Source organism: Pan troglodytes, chromosome 16 (genome assembly GCF_028858775.2).
Source record: "Pan troglodytes isolate AG18354 chromosome 16, NHGRI_mPanTro3-v2.0_pri, whole genome shotgun sequence".
Lineage (NCBI taxonomy): Eukaryota > Metazoa > Chordata > Mammalia > Primates > Hominidae > Pan > Pan troglodytes.
The window spans coordinates 12732800-12759770 of record NC_072414.2 but is presented as its reverse complement, the minus strand read 5'-3'; the positions used below and the strand labels follow the sequence as shown (position 1 = coordinate 12759770).

The 26971-nt window shown below is 40.9% G+C and overlaps 1 long non-coding RNA gene and 1 pseudogene across 1 annotated transcript; one reads left to right on the top strand and one right to left on the bottom strand.

The window, feature by feature from the left end:
- Positions 1-4883: 4883 nt before the first annotated feature.
- On the bottom strand, positions 4884-7536 carry LOC129137214 (double homeobox protein A-like; annotated as a pseudogene).
- Positions 7537-18773: 11237 nt separating this feature from the next.
- LOC134808503 (uncharacterized) lies at positions 18774-21491 on the top strand. Its single transcript, XR_010151578.1, has 2 exons — positions 18774-18921; positions 19266-21491. It is a non-coding gene; the product is annotated as an uncharacterized LOC134808503 (long non-coding RNA).
- The last annotated feature ends 5480 nt before the right edge of the window (positions 21492-26971 follow it).

Here is a 26971-nt window from a genome sequence, read left to right as displayed (position 1 = left end):
CTTTAACATCATTATAAGCTCAATGATTTAAACATATAAGGTGTGCACCTGCTCATTGCAGTCATCATCATCATCATCATCATCATCATCATTATTTTGGTTTGTTTGTTTGTTTTTGAGACAGATCTTGCTTTACGGCCCAGGCTGGAGTGCAGTGGCATAATCACAGCTCACCGCATCCTCAGACTCCTGGGCTTAGGTGACCCTGCCACCTCAGCCTCTCAAGTAGCTGGGACTACAGACACAAGCTACCATGCCTGGCTAATTTTTTGTTTTCTATTTTTGGTAGACAGAAGGTTTTACTATGTTGCCCAGGCTTGTCTTGAACACCTGGGCTAAAGCAATCCACCTGCCTTGGCTTCCCAAAGTGTTGGGCTTATAGGTGTGAACCACCGTGCCTGGCTTGTGGTCATCAATATTATTGATGCTTATATTAGTTCATGTTTGGAGAGTGGGACTTCCTTCAAGTTGCCTCTTGGATCCTATGGACACGATCCTAGGGGGTATAAAAGTGCCCTTGCATTCCAGTATGATGACATGCTCTAGATTGATTTTGCACATTGCCTGCCTGCAGCCAGAAAGCAGCCATTTCTCCGAGAAGCTTTGGTTCCTTTTAGTGAATGATGACATGGAGAATCCAAAGTTATGGCACCAAGGTGCTTTCTGCTTCTGTTTTATTTAATGCTTCCAGGACTTTTCAGTGGATAAGTCTAAAAGATAAGTGTATTTTTTAATAAAAATTTATAACTTTTAAACAAACCTTTCGGTTAATAGTCTTGATTAGAGGATTTTAATTATGCTCAGAGATATTACATCTGTATCTTCTTCTATTTCATTAGAAAAGTACCAGTTTTCAATGTCACACCCATAATGAGATGGAGTCTAGCTCTGTCACCCTGGCTGGAGCGCAGTGGTGTGATCTAGGCTCACTGCAACCTCCACTTCTGGAGTTCAAGCAGTTCCCTACCTCAGCCTCCAGAGTAGCTGGGATTACAGGCAAACTCCACCACACCTGACTAATTTTTGTATTTTTAGTAGAGACGTGGTTTCACCATGTTGGCCAGGCTGGTCTTGAACCACTGACCTCGTGATCCACCCACCTTGGTCCCCCAAAGTTCTGGGATTACAGGCATAAGCCACCGCGCCCGGCGCTTTTTTTTTTTTTTTTTTTTTTTTTTGAGACGGAGTCTCGCTCTGTTGCCCAGGCTGGAGTGCAGTGGTGCAATCATTCTCCTGCCTCAGCCTACCGAGCAGCTGGGACTATAGGCACGTGCCACCATGCCTGGCTAATTTTTTGTATTTTTAGTAGAGACAGGGTTTCACCGTGTTAGCCAGGAAGGTCTTGATCTCCTGACTTCGTGATCCACCCACCTCAGCCTCCCAAAGTGCTGGGATTATAAGCGTGAGCCACTGTGCCCAGCCGATTTTTTTGTATTTTTAGTAAAGATGGGGGTTTCATCATCTTGGCTAGGCTGGTCTTGAACTCCTGATCTCGTGATCCACCCACCTCGGCCTCCCAAAGTGCTGGGATTACAAGCATGAGCCACCGTGCCCAGCCCCATAACTACTCTCTTTTTATTTCTTTTTCTTTTTCTTTTTTTTTTTTTTGAGACAGAGTCTCACTCTGTCAGCAGGCTGGAGTGCAATGGCACCACCTCGGCTCACTGCAACCTCCACCTCTGGAGTTTTAAGCAATTCTCCCGCCTCAGCCCCCTGAGTAGCTGGGACTACAGGCACATGCCACCACGCCCAGCTAATTTTTGTATTTTTAGTAGAGAGGGGGTTTCACCATGTTGTCCAGGATGGTCTCAATCTCTTCACCTTGTGATCTGCCCACCTCAGCCTCCCAAAGTGCTGGGAACTAATTGTTTTTTTAAAATCCTGCAATATAAGACAAACCAATAGCCTAGGACTAAAAATACAGCCTTCTGAAAAATAATAAGCAATCTGAGATTATTTTTGTGCATTATTTTGTTCTTAGGCTATATTTCATCATGAATATACAGTCATATTATTGCTTTTTAAAGTCAGTGTAATTCTGATTGACAGATGACATAAATATATTGATTAGAAAATAAAATATTATTTTCCAACCATTCCTAGACAGTGTTCTAACATGATTAACTTTAATTGCCAGAAGTAAAAGCTTTTATTTTACATGATTACACTTCATTGTACTAGAATATATCACAATCTCTATTTCCTTGAGACAAACAGTTTCCCTAATATGGTATTATAAAACTGTTTAAACATATAAAAATGTTGTGGGAAGTGCATATTTACAGTCCAACCACTTAGATTGTACAATTATCATTTTGTTATATTTGCTTTATTACATATCTATCACTCTATCCACCATTCTATCCAATTATCAACTCACCGTTTCTTACTTATGTCAAAGTATATATTTTTCTTACATACTTAACATATGTATCATTATTGTTCAGTATTTGTGTACAGCTCATTTTTTTTTAAGTTACTAAGGTTTTTTATTAACACCTCAGAGTAGAGGTTATGAAAGGACCCTGAATTGTTCTAGGAATTTTCTTCAGTGAGCATTTGTGAAGACTCGGGGATCAAGGTTGGGTTAAACTTTGTGATGGGTCCATTGGCAGTCTAGTCACAAGCACCTCCTCGATCCTTAGGTCCCAGTGGAAAATGATGCCAGACTCTTAAACCGCCACAAGGTAGCCTGGAAAGAACTCTACAGTCCAGAAAGAGCCTGGAAAGTGGTTTTGTGAGATGAAATTTACTCCTGGTGAAAATGCTGTGAATATTGTTTAGCCTACAACAAAGGATTTAGAATATTGATAAACATAGTAAAACAGTGGCAGGGTGTGAGAGGACTGACTCCAATTTCGAAAGAAGTTCTACTATGGGTAAAATGCTTATCAAACAGTATCGCATGGTACACTGAAATCTTTCGTGGAAGGAAGAGTCAGTTAATGTGGCAAATTTCATTGTTTTCTTTTAAGAAATTGTTACAACCACTTCAATATTCAGCAACCATCGCCCTTATCAGGCAGCAGCCAACAACATCAAGGCAAGACCCTTCACCAGCAAAAAGACTAAGACTCCCTGAAGGCTCAGGTGATCATTAGCATTTTTAGCAATAAAAGATTTTTATATTTTTTCTTTGTTTTAAACAATTGAGCTTCAAGTAAGGGCAGCAAGTAGTTTTTCTTCTTTTTCTTTCTGTTTTTCTTTTTTCTTTTCTTTTTTTAAAGACGTGTTTTGCCATGTTGTCCAGGCTGGTCTTGAACTCCTGAATTCAAGTAATCAACCTGTCTTGGCCTCCCAAAGTGATGGGATTACAGGCATGAGCCACCGAACCCAGCCAGCATCAAGAGTTTTAAAATTAAGGACATAACGCCATTTCACACTTTAAATAGACTATAGTGTAGTGTAAACATAGCTTCTTTTTTTAAATAGAGACAGGATCTCCCTATATGCCCAGGTTGATCTCACAATTCCTGGGCTCAAGTGACCCTCCCGCCTCCGTCTCCTAAAGTACTGGGATTATAGGCATGAGCCATCACACCCAGCCAATATAACTTCATATTCACAAGGAAACAAAACAATTTGTGTGACTCACTTTGTAGCAATATCTGCTTTATTGTGGTGGTCTCGAATCAAATCTACAGTATCTTTGAGGTATGGCTGTACTTTCTAAGCATTTCCTGAGTCAGCCTACTTTTTCTCCATTTTTATTGTCACTGTTCTATTTTTTGTTTTGTTTTGTTTTGTTTTCTTGTTGTTGTTTGGAAACAGGAACTTGCCGTGTCACCCAGGCTGGAGTGCAGTAGCACGATCATAGCTCACAGCAGCCTCGATCTCCTATGTTGAAACCATCCTCCTGCCTCAGGCTCCTGAGTAGCTGAGACTACGGGTGCATGCTACCACACCTGGCTCATTTTTAAAAAGATGTTTTTAGAGATGGGGTCGCATGATGTTGCCCAGGCTGATCTGGAACTCCTGGCCTCAAGCAATTATTCCACCTCAGCCTCCTGAGTAGCTAGTGTCGATCCACTGTTGAAGAGTACCTGGATGTTACTTTGCAGACTGTCAACCTGAATTTGTATTTGCTTGACATTGCCTAATTATTAGTTTCAGTTTCAGCTTACCCACTTTTTGTCTGCAACATGCAGAAGAGACAGTGCCCTTTTTAGTGCATCATATCAGGAATCATCTCACATTGGTTTGTGCCATTACTGGTGCAGTGACTTTCAGCCACTTGGTTAAAGTGGAGTTGGCCATATGTCTCCACTGCAAAATTACTGATTTTCCTTTTGTAATTAATAAGTGTGTGTGCGAAGATTCTTTGAGATGAGGTATATATCTCACTCTTCATCAAACTATAAGTTTTTTTAAGTAAAAGAAAATTTATTATGAAACTAAAGGAATAAAAGAATGACCACTCCATAGGCAGAGAAACGTCACTTTAAGGTTTTGACGTCAATTGATTTTTGTCCAAATCAATAATTACTGCAATGATTGAAAAATGATTATTACTAAGTTTATTTTCATTGTCTCAAGGTCTGCTGAACTCTGGATCCAGGCTGTGTCAACAGGGTAGTGTGGTGCCTCCTGTACCTGTCTTGGCCTCCTACAGTCCTTTTTACTTATTTTGTTTTTTAGAATAGAGACAGGGTCTTACTATGTTGCTCAGACTGGTTTCAAACTCCTAGGCTCAAGCAATCTTCCAGCCTCAGCCTCCTAAAGTGCTGGGATTACAGGCATGAGCCACTACACCCGGTCAAGTTCTTTACCATCTTCAGAAGGCTTAGCTTGCACTTTTGGAAGAAGAATAGACTCCCAGGAAGACTGTGAGAGAGATTTGGGGCCCAAATTGATATTATCAAATACACCGAACTTGACTGTATTCACCATGTTCTGGCTCCTGAGAAATGAGAGTGCTAGTGAGGCTGGTGCCATTTTGTGTATCTTCTGTACCTTGAAGTCCCTCAGAAACCTTGCCCCTGGTCTTCTCTGGTCTTCTCATTCTAAGGACATAACAGGTTCTCTTTTTCTCTGGAGATGAAATCTAGATCTTCGATTTTGGAACCAAATTTGGACTCTTAACTCTGAAGCACCAATTTCTTCAGCAAGTTGTTCTCTGGAATCAATCCCAGGGTATGGGTTTTTCATAAATGCATGGATGACTGTGTGTAATTGAAAGGTGCTATAGGTGGTACGACACCATCTGGCTTCTCTATTTTGAAACTCCACACCAGGTAAATCTTGTCCATGGCTGTGGCTTAAATCTAAAGTCAGGTTCTGGTGTTTTCTGGAATCCATGCCTAGCTCTTTGATTCTGAAACCAAATCTGGATTCTGGACTCTGCTGCATTGATTGCTAAAGCAAGTTTTTGTTTGGTAGCATAACCTGGGTAAGGTTTTTGAGTGAAGGTATTGATGAGGATTTTCAATTGATCTTCTGTGAATTTGGTGCAATTGCACCTATGATTTGTTGCTACCATCTTGTGTGAAGAGGTGTCTTCAACTATGCAGAAAGAGAGTTCTGGAGGCTGAGCTACTGTCTGGGAGACTGCTTACAGCTCATTTTTTAAAAAGAAAGGTCACATATAATACAATATAAAATTCGCAAATCTAAAGCTTATGGTTTTCTGGGTTTTGACAAATGAAAACTCCTGTGCAACTTCAAGCCTTACCAGGATATGGATGAGGGTTTCTACCCAAAAGCACCAGTATTCTAACAAACAACTTTACATTTTTTGAATTGTCCAGTGCCTGTGAGGATTCCTTACTCCAAGTTTATGACAAACATATTCAGAAGGCATAGTCTACAATTAGTGTTTGGGTAAGTATTTTCATCAATTGTCTGATTATTTGCTGTGAATTTGAAGTATGCTGATTTTTATGTAATTGTCTTCTGAGAAACATTGTGCCATTTTTCTTGTGGAAACCACCTGTAGAATAAACAGAAATTATGAACGCACAGAGTTGGTTGTGATGGGCACGTCTACCTGTGGCTGCCATTTAAGTGGAAGGTGGAATCCGACTCTGGAGCATCGGCAGCCTGAGCTGCTGCTGGGCTCACACTGACCCTGGGAGTGCTCTATGCATGCTTCACCTTATGAGGGGTGCAGAAGGAACAAAAGTAGAAAAGTGTGCTCTACTTTCACGTGTTACCAAAGGACAGAGGACACTACCAAGGATTTAGAAAACTGTTAAGTGAGGATTTATTCTTCTTAATAGCCTTTCAAACAAGGAATTTGAAAACAAGATTCTACCCATCCCACACCAAAATGTAAACAGATATATTATTTTCTATACTCCAAGGATAATTTTGGTTTTACTTAAGCATCACTATTGCCCTCAAATGTCAAGTGGAAAAATAAATGTGAATAATCCCACCACTAGCCTCCAGACTTGATGTTTATGCCATTTCGTTTTTAAAATGACCTTTTAAAAGTTATAAATTAGAAACGTGGAAGTAGAATGGCTTCATGCAAGAAATACTGGAAGAAGATCCCTGTTCTGGCCCCAGAGTCTTAGACAAGTCATTCAGCCTTTCTAAGCATCAGTTCTCCCTTCGGGAAAACATGGGCATTCATCTCTATGGGAGCTGCTAGCTCTGTCAGTGAGTTTCTGAAACTTGCCCAGGAAGGAGCAGCCCCAGTGTGAGTGCATGCCGCCCCTGTGCTTGCCTTTTGCCTGCTTCTTATCCTTGAGGTAGCCTGCAGGCTCCTCCTCATTCGTCTCCTAAGCCAGTGCTATCTGACGGCACGGAATATGTTTCCAATTCTGGTCTCATCTGAAATAAATTTTTCCTGGAAGAAAGATTACATCTATGACCTGCAAAGCATTATGCTCCTCTCTGTATTCCGGATCTTGTGTTATTTTTTTCATATGGGAAAATTTATGATTTTTTTTTTTCCTGAGATGGAGTTTTGCTCTTGTCACCCTGCTAGAGTCCAATGGCATGATCTTGGCTCACTGCAACCTCTGCCTCCTGGGTTCAAGCGATTCTCCTGCCTCAGCCTCCCGAGTGGCTGGGATTACAAGTGCCTGCCACCACACCTGGCAAATTTTTGTATTTTTAGTAGAGATGAGGTTTCACCATTTTGGCCGGGCTCATCTTTAACTGCTGACCTCAGGTGATCCACCAGCCTCAGCCTCCCAAAGTGCTGGGATTACAAGCATGAGCCACCACTCCCAGCACGATTATGTCTTTTTATATGAGAAAAATTTCTTGAGATCATAAGGAAAAAAAAATCCCTGAGCCAAAAAATGTCAACCAAGAAGAAAAAGAAAGTGAGAAGTAAGAAAAATATGTATTTTAAAGAAAGTGAAGTGGGCATAGCAATCACATTGAAATCTGGGTATAGAACAACCTTCATCTCTAAAATTTATATTTAGTCAACCACTATGCTAAGCAAGGTTGTGGTAGGAATACCTGCCACCTATTCTAGGCCACATGTCTCTTACGGGCAAAAAGTAAAGCAAAGCCATAATTGTGGTTCGATATTTTGGATGTATTAATTCTCATTTCAGCATTTGCATAGTCTCCCATTTTGGAAAACAAAATTGTGGTGATTTCACTTGTCTCTCCATATCATGATTATATTCAAAACTAGGAAACAAACGTCGACTAAAGAAGCAAATACTAAAGAGTGAGATCATGCAGGTTAAACAGATACTCTTTCTCAGGGAAAAGTCATTTACCCATCATGAGCTGATATACTGTTGTGAGTTTATATGGTTTAGTGTATTTACAACTTGACTAAGTATACATGATTCACTGTGTACTGTAGAATATAATTAAATTGACATTTGCTGGTACGGAATAAATTTGCACATCAGTGAAATAAATGATGAAAATAAATAAAGTCTGAGGCCAGATAATTCCATTGGTTACCAATTTATGTCTTCAGCTCTACACCAAAGCAAATATTACAACTCTAAACAAGCAAACAGGTGAAGAAGAGATTTGCTGTAACCTCAGATGTCAGAGAATGCATTTGTCTCTGAAAACATTTGTATTGGTTATTTATTTATTTTTTTTTAGTCATGCTGTACTTTATTTAAAGGTGGCCATAGCATTAAAGTGTGAATTCATTTTGTACAACCAGAAATGGAAAAGGAGTCAGTCAAGGTGGGGCAGAAGTTTCTAACAAAGTCTAAAGCATAGTTTTATATAACTAATAATAAGGACACAATATTTAGCTTACTTAATTCCCAAACTGAGGTCGCTAAAACTTAAGAATATCTACCAAAACTTAAGCAAAATCTCAAAGAGAAACTTTAAAAATAACATTTTATTTTTGATCATTCAAAACGTGTAGGTGAGTGCTTTCTCCATCTTTGCACATGTGAAGTGCGCCTGAACCATAGCCCCACATTTTCTCAAACACCATCACACTCATAGAACAGAAAGGAAAGGGCAGTTTCACCAGCTAGCCCCCATAAACCACTCCCTAGGTTCCCCCCCAGCACCTGCTAAATTTGGGAGGCCTGATTCCAGGGGGCTGGATAATGAGCTGGCAAAATAAACCCAGAAGAATCGTAATTGCAGACAAAGATAAACTCAGGTTCCAGCGCAGATAGACAGCCCATACCAGTGCTTTTGATATTAGCTGCAGTTAAGGGGGCAGGAAAGGCTCCCACTCTATGGCCGGTGGTGTGGTCAGCTCAGGGCCGCCACCTCGGCAGGCTCCATCCCACCATCACCCTCCCAATCAGGCTGATAGTGTCTCCTTATGCCAAGTGGAAGGAACTGCAATCAAATTCTGACACGACCTGCAAATCCTCCAGGGCCCTGGGCTACTGGTTAGGCAAGTAGAGCTGTGTATCAACCGATTAAACCAATTAATAACTGGTAGCACAGCACGGCCTCCTTCTCAACAAATTACGATGCTGATCCCCAAACTCGGCCCTCCATGCCCATGGTCTATTGTTCTTACGCTTTCAAAACGCCTCCCCTGCTTCATGCTTTCTAGTCTTGAGGACTTGGCTTAAACATGCTTCTGAATTGCCACTCCCTTTTGTTGACAATTCTTTTTTTTTTTTTTTTTGGAGACAGAGTTGCTCTTGTCACCCAGGCTGGAGTGCAGTGGCGCGATCTCTGCTCACTGCAACCTCCGCCTCCCGGGTTCAAGCAATTCTCCTGCCTCAGCCTCCTGAGTAGCTGGGATTACAGGCATCCACCATCACGCCTGGCTAATTTTTGTAGCAGAGACGGGGTTTCACCATGTTGGCCAGGCTGGTCTTGAACTTCTGACCTCAAGTGATCCGCCCCTCTCGGCCTCACAAAGTGCTGAGATTACAGGCGTGAGCCACTGCGCCCGGCTGACAGTTCTTTACACCGTTCTCCAGTTGGGGCGGAGTGGGAGACACCACGGAGCCTACCTCTGCAGGAGGCATGGCTTGACAGAAGGGAGACACCAGCCAGAGGAAGGGTGCACTTTAGGCACCGAACTTTAGGTAAAGCGCTCTGGGTCAGGCGTCTCCTCCAGAGCGGTCTGTTTAAAGTTAAAAAGGTCGCCTTCAAAATAGTTGTAAAATCTATACACTTACCCAGACATACACATTTTTCGAGACACAGTCTTGCTCTGTCGCGAAGGCTGGAATGTGCATTCCATCTTCCTGCCTCAGCCTCCCGAGGAGCTGGGACCACAGGCCCGCACCACCACACCCGGCTAATTTCGTTTTCTGTTTGTTTTATTTTCGTTTGTTTGTTTTGGAAGGACGGAGTCTGACTGTGTTGCCCAGGCTAGTCTCGAACCTCTGGGCTCAAGGGATCCTCCCTCCTCGGCCTCGCCAGGTGCTGGAGATTAAGGCTTGAGCCTCCACACCCGGCCCTATTAATTATTCTTAATTAAAACATTTAAAGGACACAGCATTTGGGGTCAGCGCAGCATTTGCAGTGGCTGCTCCAGCTTCGGGGCCGCAGGTCACCGCGGGGGCCCGGTGCCTACTGGCCCGGCCGCCCTGCGGGTCAGCTCATGGGGAGTCTCTGGAGAACCCTCAGCCCACCTCCTGCGCCCCGCCCAACCTTGGGTCCCCAGGCCCAGCCTCCGAGGCCCCGCTCCCAGCGCTGCCGCCAGAGCTCCAGGCTGTGCTCCCCCAGGCAATGGAGCCACCGGCGTGTCCAGCGCAGCCTCCTCCTCCAGGCGGCGCCTGTGAGTCAATGGAAATGACCGTGGCGGGCGGAGCAGCCACCTAGGACATCGCGGAAGCCTCCTGAGGGGACTTCCACGGCTCGTCCCAGGAGCTTCTACAACAGCTGGCACTGAGAGTTCAGTTATAATATTTTCCGCCAGTTTTTCCCAGCCCGGCCCCCAAGCGTCTGATTTTAAAGTTCCCGCCTCAGGCTCCGGGGCGCCTACCCTGCAAGGGCGCCAGTTCTCCGACACCTGCTAGGGAATGAATCCCCATCCCAGGAGGAAGGCGTGGCGGGGACGGAAGAACCAACCACACGATCTGTGACAGTGACCAAGCTTTAGAGGCCCCGCGTGCCTGCCAGGCGCCTGAGCCCACACCGTCCACGCTTCCCTGCCCCGGCGGGAACCAGCTGTTCTCCTTGCACCTGCGAGGGCGCGGGGTCACCCCCGCCGGGACGACCCCAGGCGTGAGCTCCAGAACCCCCTCCTAATCGCCCCGTCTTGGGAGCGCAGGGAGCCTGGCTCTTGCCTGCCAATAACGAAATCATCACGGACAGAAGGAAAGCGCGGCGAGGCTGGGAAGGGAGCGGCTTTAATCCGGGGTCCGCCTCCTTCAATTCTCCAGCGCAGCGGTCCCGAAAGTGGGGTGGGGACGGGGATTGAGGCTGAGCTCGCTTCTTCCTTGTTTTCCGGGTCTTGCGCCTCTGAAGCGAACTAGGCCTGGAGGAGTGCTGGGGGGTCGAGGAAACAGGGTTGGGGATGACCCAGGGAAAGGTGGGGCGGGCCCCTGGGCCCCGGTCGAGGCGGATTCCGAGGCGGAGCCGCTGCCTGCCTGCGCCTCGCCTGCTCGGTCCACCCAACAGCTCCACCCTAGACTCGCAGCTGCGGAAGCGGTGGGCCGGGTGGTGATTACAACCCTGAGCGCTGTCCCTTTAGAACCTGACTCCCGACTCCGCTCAGCAACCGGGACGTTGCGACCTCAAAGCCCTCTGTGCTTCTCCATCGATACCGGGCCGCCTCTCTCGCCTGCAGCGCACGCCTCGGCCCCCAGGGGCAGCGCAGCAAGGCGGAGACCCTCCTGCATTCCGAGCGTGCGGGGCAGCCCTCAGACTGAGGACCTGCGACTTCGTGGGACGCCGGTGTCCGCCACTGCGCCCCTCCAGGGAGCAGAGGCGGCTCTGGAAGTCGGTTTAGGGCGGAGACCGCAACTGGAGGGGCGCAGAACGCTCTTCCCAGCGTCCCGGGCTCCGCCTGCACAATTTTAAAGCCAGGGGCGAAATCCGAGTCCTGCCGCCACGCGGGGTTGGAGAGTGACCGCCTCGCCGCGCGCTGTCTCAGGCTCCGCCGGCTTTAGCGCCGCGAGGCTGCCAGGTGAGTTCCAGGGCTCTGTGGTTCCTAGAGCGCTCCCGGGAGTCTCCTGGCTGCAGCGGGAACCGAGCTGGATGCCCGGACGGCGCCGGGGTCGTTTTTCTGCCCCCGCCCCGTGGCCGGAGCCGCAGGCCTGCCGCTACCCCCACCCGGGCCGCGCCTTCCTTCCTCGCGGCCGGACCGCTCCAGAGTCCCGGGCCCTGGCTGGAAACTCGCACGCCCCGGGCAGCCGGGGCCGCAAGTGCGATGAAGAAGCGGGGCCCGGCGCGCACATGGGGTGCCGGGCAGGAGCCCCGGCCGCCTCGTGCCCTTCTTCTCGCCCACGACGGTGGCCGGCGGCGGCCTCTGCTTCCCGGACCCACGAACAAAGCTGGAGATGTGGCTTTGGAGTCGGCCCTGGGACCTGCTTCTTCTCTTGGCTTCGGGGCCCGCAGCCCCGGATCGGTGGCCAGGGCTGCGGGCCCTATCTTGACTTTCTGATGTTTTTAAAGAGTATTTATGATAGATTTAGTTATTTCATTAATATTGAATGTATTTAAAACTAAATGCATCCCAAAGGAAACTGAACAGTTAAAACATGGTTTATTTCTGCAAATATTAACTTAGTGAGAAATCCCAGGGAATCTGCACATTTGTGTTTACTATCTAACAATCGTGAATTTCTTAGTGTATGTTTTGATCAGGCTGTCTTTTGATCACAGTTTTGTGACCACTCTGTTATTCCTCTCTCTGGCAGTCATTTCCCAGAATTGACAAGGAATTCATCCTGAGATGATTTCTGCTAAGTAAATCCTAGCACTTCTTGACACTTTAGAAAAGGCTTTGGAATAATTTTATATTAGCATTTTTCACCTGCATATTTTTACATGTAAATATAAGCTGTGAATGCATTACTTTGAAAGAGAGCCAGGATAAAATTTAAAGAAACATGGTTTTAGAAGTCCAATGGTAGTATAAGAGTTCACAAAGAAACAGACTGCCCTTCATTCAGTACTTCCTATTTACTCCCCAGACACAGCCAACTTCAACATTTTTTACTTAAAAAATGTATTTTTATATTTCAAAATAACATGTTTATGTGACCTGTCTCTCACCCATCCTGCCCTACTCTGGCTTTACCCCCTTCAGAATATTTAAAATTTCTTGAGTATCCTTAGCATATACCATTCCAATCATGAATCTTGGGGTAGGCTTATTTTTTTTTTAATTTGTGCATTTAATAAACCCCTAGTGGTACATGTCTGTTTTTCTTGTTAATTCTTGGAAATGTCTTTCTATTGTTTCTATAATAATTTTCTTCCCCTCTAGCTTCCCTTTTTCTTCTGGATCTCGTTAGGTATTGAACCTCTTGAGTTGATTTTCTAATTTTTCTCATCTCCCTCTCTCATTTTTTGTATTTTGTGTTGAATTTTCTGGTATCTAACTCACCTTGATTTTCTATCTTTCTGGTGATATTTTCATATGCTGTCACTCTTACAGTTGTCAAACGCCTTCTCCTGACCTTGCCTTGTGTCCTGTTTACTCTGCCCACCTCTTCGATTCTCCCCATTGCTACCTGGTGTTTTGGTTTCTTTTTCTTTTCTTTTCTTTTTTTTTTTTTTTTTTGAGACAGAGTCTCGCTCTGTAGCCAGGCTGGAGTGCTGTGGCGTGATCTCAGCTCACTGCAACCTCCACCTCCCGGGTTCAGCAGCTGGGACTACAGGCACATGCCACCACACCCAGCTAAATTTTGTATTTTTAGTAGACACTAAACATACATTTCACCATGTTGGCCAGGATGGTCTCGATGTCTTTACCTCGTGATCCGCCCATCTCAGCCACCCAAAGTGCTAGGATTACAGGCGTTAGCCACCGCTCCCAGCCTTGGCTTCTTAATTTTGTTTTATAAGCTTTCTTCAAAGGCCTGGTCATCATTTGCTGTGTGTTTATATATTTTTATTTTTTCAGTGGGCAAAATACATGTAACATAAAATGTATCACATTAACTATTTTAAGTGTACAATTCAGTTGCTTTAACTATATTCATAATGTTTTGTAATGATTCCCACCATTCCTCTCTAGAACTTTTTCATGTGAAGCTCTGTACCTGTAAAACAGTAATTCCTAACTCCTGTCATCTTCCAGTCCCTATTAACCACCATTCTACTTTCTGCCTCTATGACTTTGCCTATCTTAGGTACCTCATATAAGTGGAATCATATAGTATTTGTCTTTTTGTGTTTGGCTTATTTCCATTAGCATAATGTATTCAAGGTTTCATTGTTCATCCACATTGTGAAATGTGTCAGAATCTCCTTCCTTTAAAAAGGAATCATATTCCAATAATATTCCATTGCGTGCATATATCACATTTGTTTATCCATTCATCCACCAGTGGGCATGATGTTGCTTCCACCTTCTGGCTACTGTGAGTACTGCTGCTGTAAACATTGCTATGCAAATATCTTTTTGGGTCCCTGCATTTAATTATTGGGGCTATATACCTCAAAGTGGAATTACTGGGTCATATAGTAATTCTGTGTTCAACTTTTTGAGGAACCACTGTGCTGCTCTGTAGAGCAGTCCACCACTTTACACTACTATTAGTAATGCACAAGGGTTTCATTTTCTCCATGTCCTTGTCAACACTTTTAATTTTCCATCTCTTGTTTGTTTGCATTATAATCGCCATTTTAATGGGTATGAAGTTGTACTTCTTTGTGATCTTGCTTTACATCTCCCGTATGACTTGTGATATTTTCTGCACATATTTTAAGGTTTATATACTAACAAAGCCGATTACTAGGGGTGTGTGTGTAGGGGGAACTGTGTGGCTGCTGAGTGGCTTCCCTGTGGGATGATCAGCCAGAACCCACTATTGTATCAGGAAATCCCCAGGTGTCACCATCTATGGGTCTTTTGTAGTTTTTATGGGTACGCAGTAGGCATATATGTATTTATGAGGTACATGAGATATTTTGATACAAACATATAATGCATAATAATCACATCAGGGTAAATGGGTTATCCATCATCTCAAACATTTATCATTTCCTTGTATTATGAACAATTCAGTTATACGCAGTTATCTTAAAATGTACAAAAAACTATTGCTGACTATAGTTACCCCGTTGTGCTATCAAATAAAAGATCTTATTCATTGTAACTACATTTTGTACCTATTAACCATCCCCACTTCCCCCCACTGGCTACACTTCCCAGCCTCAAGTAACAACCATTCTACTCTATCTTCATGAGTTTGTTTTAATATTCAGCTCCCCCAAATGAATGTGAATGTACAAAGTTTATCTTTCTGTGACTGGCTTATTTTACGTAAAATAATATCCTACAGTACCATTCCATGTTGTCACTAATGACAGAATCTCATTCTTTGTCATGGCTGAAAAGTACTCCATCATATATAGGCACATTTTCTTTATCCATTCATCTGTTGATGGACACTGAGGTTGCTTCCACATCTTGGATATTGTGAATAGTAATGCAATAAACATAGGAGTGCAGTTATCTCTTCGATATATTGATTTTCTTTTTTTGTGTATATATCTAGCAATGAGATCGCTGGATCATATGATAGCTCTAATTTTAGTTTTTTGAGGAACCTCCAAATTGTTCTCCATAGTGGTTGCACTAATTTACATTCCCACCAACAGTATGCAAGGGTTGGCTTTTTTTCCATATCCTCACCAGCATTTGTTATCACCTGTCTTTTGAAAAAAAAGCCATTTTAACTGAGGTGAGATGATATCTCTTCATAGTTCTGATTTGCATTTCTCGGATAATCAGTGATGTTGGCCACCTTTTCCTAAGTCTGTTAGTCTTTTGTATTTCTTTTTTTGAGAAATATCTATTAAGATCTCTTGCCCGTTTTCAAATCAGATTATTAGATCTTTCTCTATACAGTTGTTTGAGCTTTTTATATATTCTGGTTATTAATCCCTTGTCAAATGAATAGTTTGCAAATACGTTTCCCCATTTTTTGGATTTTTTCTTTGTTGACTGTCTCTTTTGCTATGCAGAAGCTTTTTAACTTAATGCAATCCCAATTGTCCACTTTTGCTCTGGTTGCCTGTGCTTGTGGGGTATTGCTTAAGAAATCTTTCCATAGTCTAATAGCCTGGAGAATTTCCCCAATGTCTTCTTGTAGTAGTTTAACCTACCAAGATTGAACCATGAAGAAATTCAAAACCTGAACCGACCAATAACAAATAATGAAATCAAAGCCTTAATAAAAACTACCAACAAAGAAAATCCTGGAAGCAATAGCTTCACTGCTGTATTTTAACAAACACTTACAGAATAACACCAATCCTACTCAAACTATCCCAAAAAATAGAGGAGGGAGGAATATTTCAATGCCTGATACTTAAACCAAAGACAAATTAAAAGAGAAAACTACAGGCCAATATCCCTATGAAAAATTGATGCAAAAATCCTCAAGGAAATTTACAAACAAAACAAATCCACAACATATTGAAAATTATTCATAATGACTAAGTGGAATTTATGCCAGGAATGGAAGGATGGTTCAAAATACGCAAATCAATGTGATCATCATATCAACAGAATGAAGGACAAAATTTATATAATAATGTCAATTGATGCGGTAAAGCATTTGATAAAATTCAACATTTTATTGTAAAAACCCTTCAAAAAACAGGGTATAGAAGAAACATACCTCAACACAATAAAAGCCATATAAGACACTCCCACAAGTTTAGTATCTTACTGAATGGCAGAAAAACTGAAAGCCTCTCCTCTAAGCTCTGGAGCAAGAGATGCTCATTTTCACCACTCTGCCTCCTGAGTTCAAGCAATTCTCCTGCCCAAGCCTCCCTAGTAGCTAGGACTATAGGTGCATGCCACCACACCTGGCTAATTCTTTTCTTTTCTTTCTTTTTTTCTTTTCTTTTTTTTTGTATTTTTAGTAGAGATGGGGTTTCACCGTGTTAGCCAGCATGGTCTCAATCTCCTGACCTTGAGATCTGCCCACCTCAGACTCCCAAAGTGCTGGGATTACAGGCATGAGCCACTGGGCCCAGGCCTTCCTGTCTTCTTCTAAGCTCTCCAAACTGTTCCAACCTCTGCCCATTACCCACTTCCAAAGCTGCTTCCACATTTTCAGGTATCTTTATAGCAATGCTCTACTTCCCAGTACCAATTTTCTGTATTAGTCTGTTCTTGCACTGCTATGAAGAACTACCTGAGACTGGGTAATTTATAAAGAAAAGTGGTTTAATTGGATCACGATTCTGCAGGCTGAACAAGAAGCATGGCTGAGGAAGCCTCAGGAAATTTACAATCATGGCAGGAGGTGAAGAGGGAGGTGACACGCCTTACATGGCTGAAGCAGGAGGAAGAGAGAGCAAAAGGGAAGATGCTACATACTTTTAAACAATCAGATCTGGTGAGAACTCACTATACAAGAATGGCAAGGGAGAAATCCTCCCCCATGATCCAATTACCTCTGCCCAGACCCCTCCTCCTACACTGGGGATTACAATTAGACATGAGATTTGAGTGGGGACACAAATCCAAACCATAAGGTTAGTATTAAAAGTTAATTGCTTTCCTATATAGTAGCAATGAAAAAAATTGGAATTTGAAATTTCAAATACAATGCTATTTACATGAGTACCCCCAAAATGAAATATGTAGGCATAAAGTAAACAAAATATGTACAGGATCTATATGAGGAAAACTTCAAAACTTTAACGAAAGAAATCAAAGGAAACCTAAATAAATTGATATATATTTCATGTGCAAGGATAGCAAGACTCAGTATTGTTAAGATGTTAATACTCCCCTTCTTGATCTACAGATTCAACTCTACTCCAATTAAAATTCTAGCAGGTTATTTTGTAGATATAAACACATTTATTCTAAAGCTTATATGAAGACGCAAAAGACTCATAGTCAAAATGCTGAAGAATAACAACTCAGAGGACTGACACTACCCAACTTTAAGACTTACTCTCCAGCTAAATAATTGAGATAGCATGGCATTAGTGAAAGAACATGCAGATTGATCAATGGTTCAGAAGAGAGAGCCCAGAAATTGACCTATGCAAATATAGTTAGCTGAGCTTTGACAAAGAAGCAAAGGCAATTAAATGAAAGAATACAGTCTCTTCAACAAATGGTGCTTAAAAATTGGACGTCCATGTACAAAAAAAAAGAATCTAAGTTCAGACTTTACACCCTTCTCAAAAATTAAAACTCAAAATGGATCAAAGATCTAAATGTAGAATGCAGAATCACAAAACTTCTAGATCAAGAATATCCAGGTGACCTTAGTTTTGGTGATGTATTTTTAGATACAGCTAAGTGTAGGTGCAGTGTCTCACACCTGTAATCCCAGTACAGGTGTGGCTGTAGGGAAGCTGAGGGAGGCAGATCGCTACAACTCAGGAGTTTGAGACCAGCCTGGTCAACATGGTGAAACCTAATCTCTACCAAAAATACAAAAAATTAGCAGGTGTGGTGGTACGCATCTGTGGGGCCAGCTACTTGGGAGGCTAATGGGGGAGAATTGCTTGAGCCTGCGAGGCAGAGATTGCAGTGAGCTGAGATTGCACCACTGCACTCCAGCCTGGCAACAGAGCAAGACTCTGTCTCACGAAAAGAAAAAATGTCGTTTTATCCACTGGGTTTTGTTTCCTACTTTTTTGATTTGTGTTAAGAAAGGGGAAAAAAATCACAAGTTTGTCTAACCATTCAGTAGAAAAACAGAGCATTTGCAGACAACTTGGCAAGGGTAGAGAAATGGACGTACTGTTTTTCAGTATTTGGGGAAGGTGGTTTGAGCAGTATTTATTGACAATTTCATTAGTGGGGATGTTTCTATTAAAAACACATAGTAAGATCATTAAGTGTTCTTGTAATATAAAGTAATAATACCACCAGTGTTTATCTTACTGTTTTCATATTCTAAATGCACGCACCTGAGTAAAAGGATCTGGGCTGCAGTCTAGGCTGAGAGATGCCAGCAAAGGCTGCCTAGGCCAGTGCAGTCCAGTAAATCCCTCTTTAATCTTCTCTTCCACACAGACAGCAGTGATGGGCATGCCCATGAACCCACATGATTATTTTGGGAAAAATGAAAGAGTTGTATCCTTTTTGTGGTAGTAATTCCACTTCCAGGGGCAAATACATTTTGATTATTTTATCACCTTTCAGTGAGTTGTTTTTGTTCTTTAACCAAGGATGTATGTTTGAGGTAAGAAGTAAAGCGTAAAGGATATGATTTTTTGTGTGTATTTTTATCTTGCTATACCCCTAGGGAATGTTCAATTCTGCCTTGGAAGTGGCCATATTTGAAGGTGCTGTGATTCAAACTGTCAGCGAGATAAGGCAGCAGATCAAGAAAGCACTCCGGGCTCCAGAAGGAGCCTTCCAGGCCAGCTTTGAGCATAAGCTGCTGATGAGCAGTGAGTGTCTTGAGTAGTGTTCAGGGCAGCATGTTACCATTCATGCTTGACTTCTAGCCAGTGTGATGAGAGGCTGGAGTCAGGTCTCTAGAGAGTTGAGCAGCTCCAGCCTTAGATCTCCCAGTCTTATGCGGTGTGCCCATTCGCTTTGTGTCTGCAGTCCCCTGGCCACACCCAGTAACAGTTCTGGGATCTATGAGAGTAGCTTCCTTAGTGAGCTTTCCCTTCAAATACTTTGCAACCAGGTAGAGAAGTTTGGAGTGAAGGTTTTGTTCTTTGTTTCTTCACAATATGGATATGCATCTTCTTTTGAAAATGTTAAAGTAAATTACCTCTCTTTTCAGATACTGTCTTCATGTGAACTTGGTATCCTGTTTCCATCCCAGCCTTCTATAACCCAGTAACATCTTTTTTGAAACCAGTGGGCGAGAAAGACACCTGGTCAGGAACGCGGACCACAGGACAACTCAGGCTCACCCACGGCATCAGACTAAAGGCAAACAAGGACTCTGTATAAAGTACCAGTGGCATGTGTATTAGTGGAGATGCAGCCTGTGCTCTGCAGACAGGGAGTCACACAGACACTTTTCTATAATTTCTTAAGTGCTTTGAATGTTCAAGTAGAAAGTCTAACATTAAATTTGATTGAACAATTGTATATTCATGGAATATTTTGGAATGGAATACCAAAAAATGGCAATAGTGGTTCTTTCTGGATGGAAGACAAATTTTTCTTCTTTAAAATAAATTTTATTTTATATATTTGAGGTTGACCACATGACCTTAAGGATACATATAGACAGTAAACTGGTTACTACAGTGAAGCAAATTAACATATCTACCATCTTACATAGTTACATTTTTTGTGTGTGACAGGAACAGCCAAAATCTACGTATTTAACAAAAATCCTAAAGACAATACATTTTTATTAACTACAGCCCACATGATGTACATTAGATCTCTAACTTGATCATCCTATATGTCTGCTACTTTGTATTTTCTTAATGTACGTCTCCCCATTTGCTATTGGTCATTTCCTATTTGGCTCATTTTTCAACTGGGTTGTTTTCCTGTTATTAAAAGAGTTCTTTACTGATTTTTGGACATTAACTCTTTATCAGATATGTGATCTGCAAATATTTCCTCCAGTCTGTAGGTTCTCTTTTCATTTTGTTGGTTTTTTCCTTTGCTGTGCAGAAGCTTTTTAGTTTGATGCAGTCCTCCTTGTTTATGTTTCCATTTGTAGCCTGGCTTGTGGTGCGATATCCAAAAAATAATTGCTAAGGCCAATGTCAAGAGGCTTTCCCCCTATGTTCTCTTCTAGGAGTTTTAAGGTTTCAGGTCTTATTTGGGTCTTGGGTCTTGTATCTGTTTTGAGTTGATTTTTGTGTATGGTGTATGATCAGGGTCCATTTTTATTCTTTTGAATGTGAAAATCCAGTTTTCCCAGCACTATTATTGAAGAGACTATTTTTCTTTCCATTGTGTTGTCTTGTTTGCCCTTGTCAAAAATTAGTTGACAGTATATGTTTGGATTTATTTCAAAGGTCTCTGTTCTGTTCCATTGGTTTATACTTTTTGTTTTTATGCCAGTATCATACTGTTTTGATTACTATAGCTTTGTAATACAATTTTAAATCAAGAGGTGTGATGCCTCCAACTTTTTCTTTCACAGTAATCTGTTGGCTGTTTGGGGTTTTTTGTGGTTCCATACGAGTTTCAGGATTGTTTTTTCTGTTTTGTTTTGTTTTGTTTTTTCTTGAGATGAAGTCTCACTCTGTTGCCCAAGTTGGAGTGCAGTGGCACAACCTTGGCTCACTGCAACCTCTGCTTCCCGGATTCAAGCAATTCTCCTGCCTCAGCCTCCCAAGTAGCTGGGACTACAGGCACATGCTGCTATATCCAGCTAATTTTTGTAGTTTTAGTAGAGACAGGGTTTCACTATATTGGCCAGGCTGGTCTCCAAGTCCTGACCTCGTGATCCACCTGCCTCAGCCTCCCAAAGTGCTGGGATTACAGGCATGAACCACAACACCTGGCCAGGATTGTTTTTTTCTGTTCTGTGAAGAATGCCACCAGAACATTGATGAGGATTGTGTTAAATCTATATATTTGCTTTGGGTAGTGTGAACATTTTAACAATATTAATTCTTCTGATACATAAACATAGGATATCTTTTCATTTGTTCATATCTAAATTTCTTTCATCAATGTTTTATGGTTTTCAAGTGTACACATCTTCCATCTTATTGGTTAAATTCATTCCTAAGTATATGTTTTTCTTTGATGTTATTGTAAATGAGATTGTTTTCTTGATTTCTTTGTCAGCTAGGTTATTTGTATATAGAAATGCAACTGATTTTTATATGTTGAGTTTATACTTTGCAGCTTAACTGAATTGATTTAGTAGTTCTTAGAGTTTTTTGTGGAATGTTTGGAGTTTTTTACATAAAGGGTCTTGTCATCTGCAGATAGAGATAATTTTACTTCTTTAATTTAGTTGCTTTTTTTTTCCTCATCAGATTGCTCTTGCAAGTACTATGTTCAATAAAAGTGAGGAGACTGGGCATCCCTATCTTGTACTCAATCTTAGTAGAAAAGCTTTTAATTATTCCCCACTGACTATGATGTAGGCCATGGGTTTCTCATAAACGGTCTTTATTATGTTGAGGAACTTTCCTTCTATACATAAACTATTAAAAGGTTTTATCAAGAAAGGTTGCTAAACTTTGTTAAATGCTTTCTCTGCATCTTTCATTTTGTTAATGTGATATATCACATTGATTTACATATGTTAAACCAGCCTTGCATGCCAGAGATAATTCCCACTTAATCGTGATGTATAATCTTTTTGATGTGTTGTTGAATTCTACTTCCTAAATTTTTTTTTCCTGATCAGCCATTTATTTTTATATACATATATATATATATTTTTTTTTTTTATTACACTTTAAGTTCTAGGGTACATGTGCACAATGTGCAGGTTTGTTACATATGTATACATGTGCCATGTTGGTGTGCTGCACCCATTAAGTCATCATTTACATTAAGTATATCTCATAATGCTATCCCTCCCCCCTCCCCCCACCCCACAACAGACCCAATGTGTGATGTTCCCCTTCCTGTGTCCACGTGTTCTCTTTGTTCAATTCCCACCTATGAGTTAGAACATGTGGTGTTTGGTTTTCTGTCCTTGTGATAGTTTGCTGAGAATGACAGTTTCCAGCTTCATCCATGTCCCTACAAAGGACATGAACTCATAAATTTTATGGCTGCATAGTATTCCATGGTGTATATGTGCCACATTTTCTTAATCTGGTCTATCATTGTTGGACATCTGGATTGGTTCCAAGTCTTTGCTATTGTGAATAGTGCCGCAATAAACATATGTGTGTATGTGTCTTCATAGCAGCATGATTTATAATCCTTTGGGTATATACCCAGTAATAGGATGGCTGGGTCAAATGGTATTTCTAGTTCTAGATCCCTGAGGAATCGCCACACTGACTTCCACAATGGTTGAACTAGTTTACAGTCCCACCAACAGTGTAAAAGTGTTCCTATTTCTCCACATCCTCTCCAGCACCTGTTGTTTCCTGACTTTGTAATGATCGCCATTCTAACTGGTGTGAGACGGTATCTCACTGTGGTTTTGATTTGCATTTCTCTGATGGCCAGTGATGATGAACATTTTTTCTTGTGTCTTTTGGCTGCATAAATGTCTTCTTTTGAGAAGTGTCTGTTCATATCCTTCGCCCACTTGTTGATGGGGTTGTTTGTTTTTTTTCTGGTAAATTTGAGTTCATTGTAGATTCTGGATATTAGCCCTTTGTCAGATGAGTAGATTGCAAAAATTTCCTCCCATTCTGTAGGTTGCCTGTTCACTCTGATGCTAGCTTCTTTTGCTGTGCAGAAGCTCTTTAGTTTAATTAGATCCCATTTGTCAATTTTGGCTTTTGTTGCCATTGTTTTTGGTGTTTTCAAACATGAAGTCCTTGCCCATGCCTATGTCCTGAATGGTATTGCCTAGGTTTTCTTCTAGGGTTTTTATGGTTTGGGGTCTAACATTTAAGTCTTTAATCCATCTTGAATTAATTTTTGTATAAGGTGTAAGGAAGGGATCCAGTTTCAGTTTTCTACATATGGCTAGCTTGGCAATGTCAACTTTGTAAATTAACTGAGAACTGTCTCAGATTTTGAGGGTTCACAAACTATACTCCAAGGATATAGTAACCAAAACATCATAGGTCTGGTACAAAAACCATGACACAAAAGCCAATGGAACAGATTAGAGAAGGTTGTAGGCTGCACTCCTACAACCATCTGATCTTTGACAAAGTCTATAATTAGAAGCAATGGGAACAGACTCCCTATTCAATGAATGGTACTAGGATAACTGTTTAGCCATATTCAGAAGATTTAAAATGGACAACTTCCTTCCAACATATTAAAAAAATCAACTTAAGATGGATTAAAGACCTAAATGTAAAACCTAAAAGTATAAAAACCCTAGACAAAAGCCCAGAACATAATATTCTGGACATAGGCAATAACAAGGATTTTATGATCAAGTTTCCAATAGCTATTGCAACAAAAACATAAATAGACAAGTGGGACCTAAGTATACTAAGGAGATTATGTTCAACAAAAGAAACTATCAGCAGAGTAAACGGACAACCGACAAAATGGGAGAAAATATTTGCAAACTATGGATCTGACAGAGGTCTCATATCCAGAACCTGTAAGGAACTTAAAAAAATTTTTAAGCAAAAACTAAACAACCTCATTGAAAAATGGGCAAAGGACAAGAACAGACACTTCTCAAAAAAGACATACATGCTGTTAACAAGAATATGAAAAAATGCTCCATTTTAAAAATCACTAATCATTAGAGAAATGCAAATGAAAACCACAATGAGATACCATTTCATACCAATCACAATGGCTACTAATAAAAAGTCAGAAAATAACAGATGTTGCTGAGGTTGCAGAGAAAAGGGAAATCTTATACACTTCCGTTTGGAATGTAAATTAATTCAGCCATTGTATAAAGCAGTGTGAAGATTTCTCAAAAAACTTAAACAGAACTACGATTTGGCACAGCAATCTCATTACTGGGCACATACACAAAGAAATATGAATTGTTCTACCAAATGACACATGTACTTGTATGATTATCACAGCACTATTAACAGTAGCAAAAACATGGAACCAACCTAGAGGCTCATCAGTGTGGACTAGAAAAAAAAAATGTGTACCGCCTGACGTGGTTGCTCACGCCTGTATTCCCAGCACTTTGGGAGGCCGAGATGGGTGGATCATTTGATATTAGGAGTTTGAGAAAAGCCTGGCCAACATGGTGAAACACCATCTCTACTAAAAATACAAAAATTAGCCAGGCATGGTAGTACATGCCTGTAGACCCAGCTACTTGGGAAACTGAGGTGGCAGAATAGGTGAACCTGGGAGGCGAAGGTTGCAGTGGGCCCAGATTATGCCACAGCACTCCAGCCTGGGTGTCAGAGTGAGACTCTATCTCAAAAAGAAAACAAATTGGTACATATACACCATGAAATACTGCGTAGCAACAAAAAAACAATAAATTTATGGCTTTTGCAACAAAATGGATGTAGCTGGAGGCTACATCCCACAAATTAAGCAGATTAACACAAAAACAGAAAAAGAAAGCATATATTATCACCTATAAATGAGAGATAAACATTGGCTCCACATGGTCCAAAACAAGGACCAATAGATACTAGGGCCTGTGTGAGGGTAGAGGGTGAAAAATCGGTGAAGATTGAAAAATTACTTATGCTTATCAGGTACTATGCTCACTACCTCAGTGACTAAATTATTTTTTCCATGAAACCCCAGCAACATGCAATTTACCTACATAACAAAGCTGCACGTGTACCCCCTGAACCTAAAATATAAATTAAAAAAGAAAAAAACGAATATCAATAAGATACTTAGTAAACACACAAGTGTTTGGAAATCAAACAACAAACTTCTAAATAATTCACAAAGAAACATCAAAATAAAACTTAGAATACATTTTGAATTGAAAGATAAACATCTGAAATGCTGAAAGAATAGAGATGGCTTTAGTCTCGAAACTTACATATAAAAACATTGAAATTTCAATCAGATGGCAATTGGTATGTGATTTGATAATCTACTTTAAAGTTTATACAAAACTGAGAACCCGGTTAGGTGCGGTGGCTCATGCCTGTAATCCCAGGACTTTGGGAATCAGAGGTGGGTGCAACACGAGGTCAGGAGTTCAAGGCCAGCCTGGCCAAGATGGTGAAACCCTGTCTCTACTAAAAATAAAAAAAATTAGCCAGGCGTGGTGATGGATGCCTGTAATCCTGGCTACTCAGGAGCCTGAGGCAGGAGAATCAATTGAACCAGGGAGGCAGAGGTTGCAGAGAGCCAAGATCATGCCACTGCACTCTAGCCTGGGTGAGAGAGCAAGGCTTCATCTCAAAAAGAAAAAAAAAAAAATTGAGAACCCAGATAAAAATAGCTAACTTTCTTCTCCAAAAGAAAAAAGAATGACAGTGAGTAGAGGTCTGCTTCTATTGGCTATCAGATAATCTTATAACCCTGCAGTACTGTGATGGTACGAAGCACATCCACAGCAGTAGTGTGACCGTCAGGTATCAAATAGACAAGAACTTCAGAGAAGACAAATGTAACATTTGAAATCAGTAGAAAGAAGTATTACTTTGAGAAAGTTGGTTATTATTTGGAATTTGAAGAAATAAACAATAAATTTCAAATAACTTGAAGAATGAAATAAAAAATAAAATTAATACTACAAGGAAGTTTTTAAAATATTCATGCCTTTTCCTCATGACATGAAATATAAATATCATGAAGTAAAAGACAGACAAATTTTACTAACTAAACAAACTCATTTTTAGCAAACAATTGATAAATACCATTGAGACAAAAAACAAATTAGAAGAAAATATTTACATGGTATATATAACCAAAAAATGAATATTCAGAATGTATAGAGATTATCAAATAATAAAGAACGTGCAAATCCCAGTGGGAAAATGAGCAAAGAATATAAAGAGGAATTACACAGAAGAAAAAGTATGCTATGTATTAACAAATGAAAAGTTGCTTCATCTGTGTAATGGCCAAAATGTATGTTAAAATATAAGACAGCATTTCTCCCATCTCATTGGTAAAATAAAAAGTACATATGCACCTCATAAATTCATATGTCACTTCAGCATTTTACAGTTAATATCACTTTTGTTATTCTTAAAAAGTTGAAAAATTAAATGAGTTAAAAGCAGTATGAGAGAAATTATTGCAAATATGTGTATAATATTGTTAGGAGAAACCCAAGTAAGACCCCAGAGGTATAAGTTTAAATTGAAGACTAATCATTTATATATATAATAATTTAAAAATATTCTGTGCATTATAAAACTCACAAAAGAATTAAAAGGCAAAAAAATCAAGAAAAAATAATTTCAAAATAAATGCCACAACACAGCTTCCTGTGGTCAAGATTTCTCTCCATTCTACTTTGACGTCTAAATAGATTTTTGGGCATCTAGACTAATATTGGGTTCGTATACTCCCAGAAAATTCAAGACTACTAAATGCACCCAACCTTACAACCCCGAAGCATATTATCACATAGGGGTCTTGTGTAGTTTGCTAAAATATAATGTACTACCTGTCACAGAATGAGCACTTAACTGATGTTGGGTGTGATGTAGCATAGTAGCAAAAAACTTTAGAATTAGGCCACAATGTTTTTAAGGGCTTTGCATGACCCATTATTTTTTGGCACTTAATTTAAAAAAATCTGCATGCTTATTTTAATTTTGTCATTACTTGCCATTGTATCCATCTCAGGACACTGATCAAATAATCACAAAAATCACAGAGATGATACTCTGCTAATTAAGAAAGTTTTCTTTTTTTCTTTGCGAAACCATTCTTCATTTTTTTTTTTTTGGTATTCAGAAATAATTTCTAGTGCTAATTTATTTTTAGTGACATTTTGCACAGACT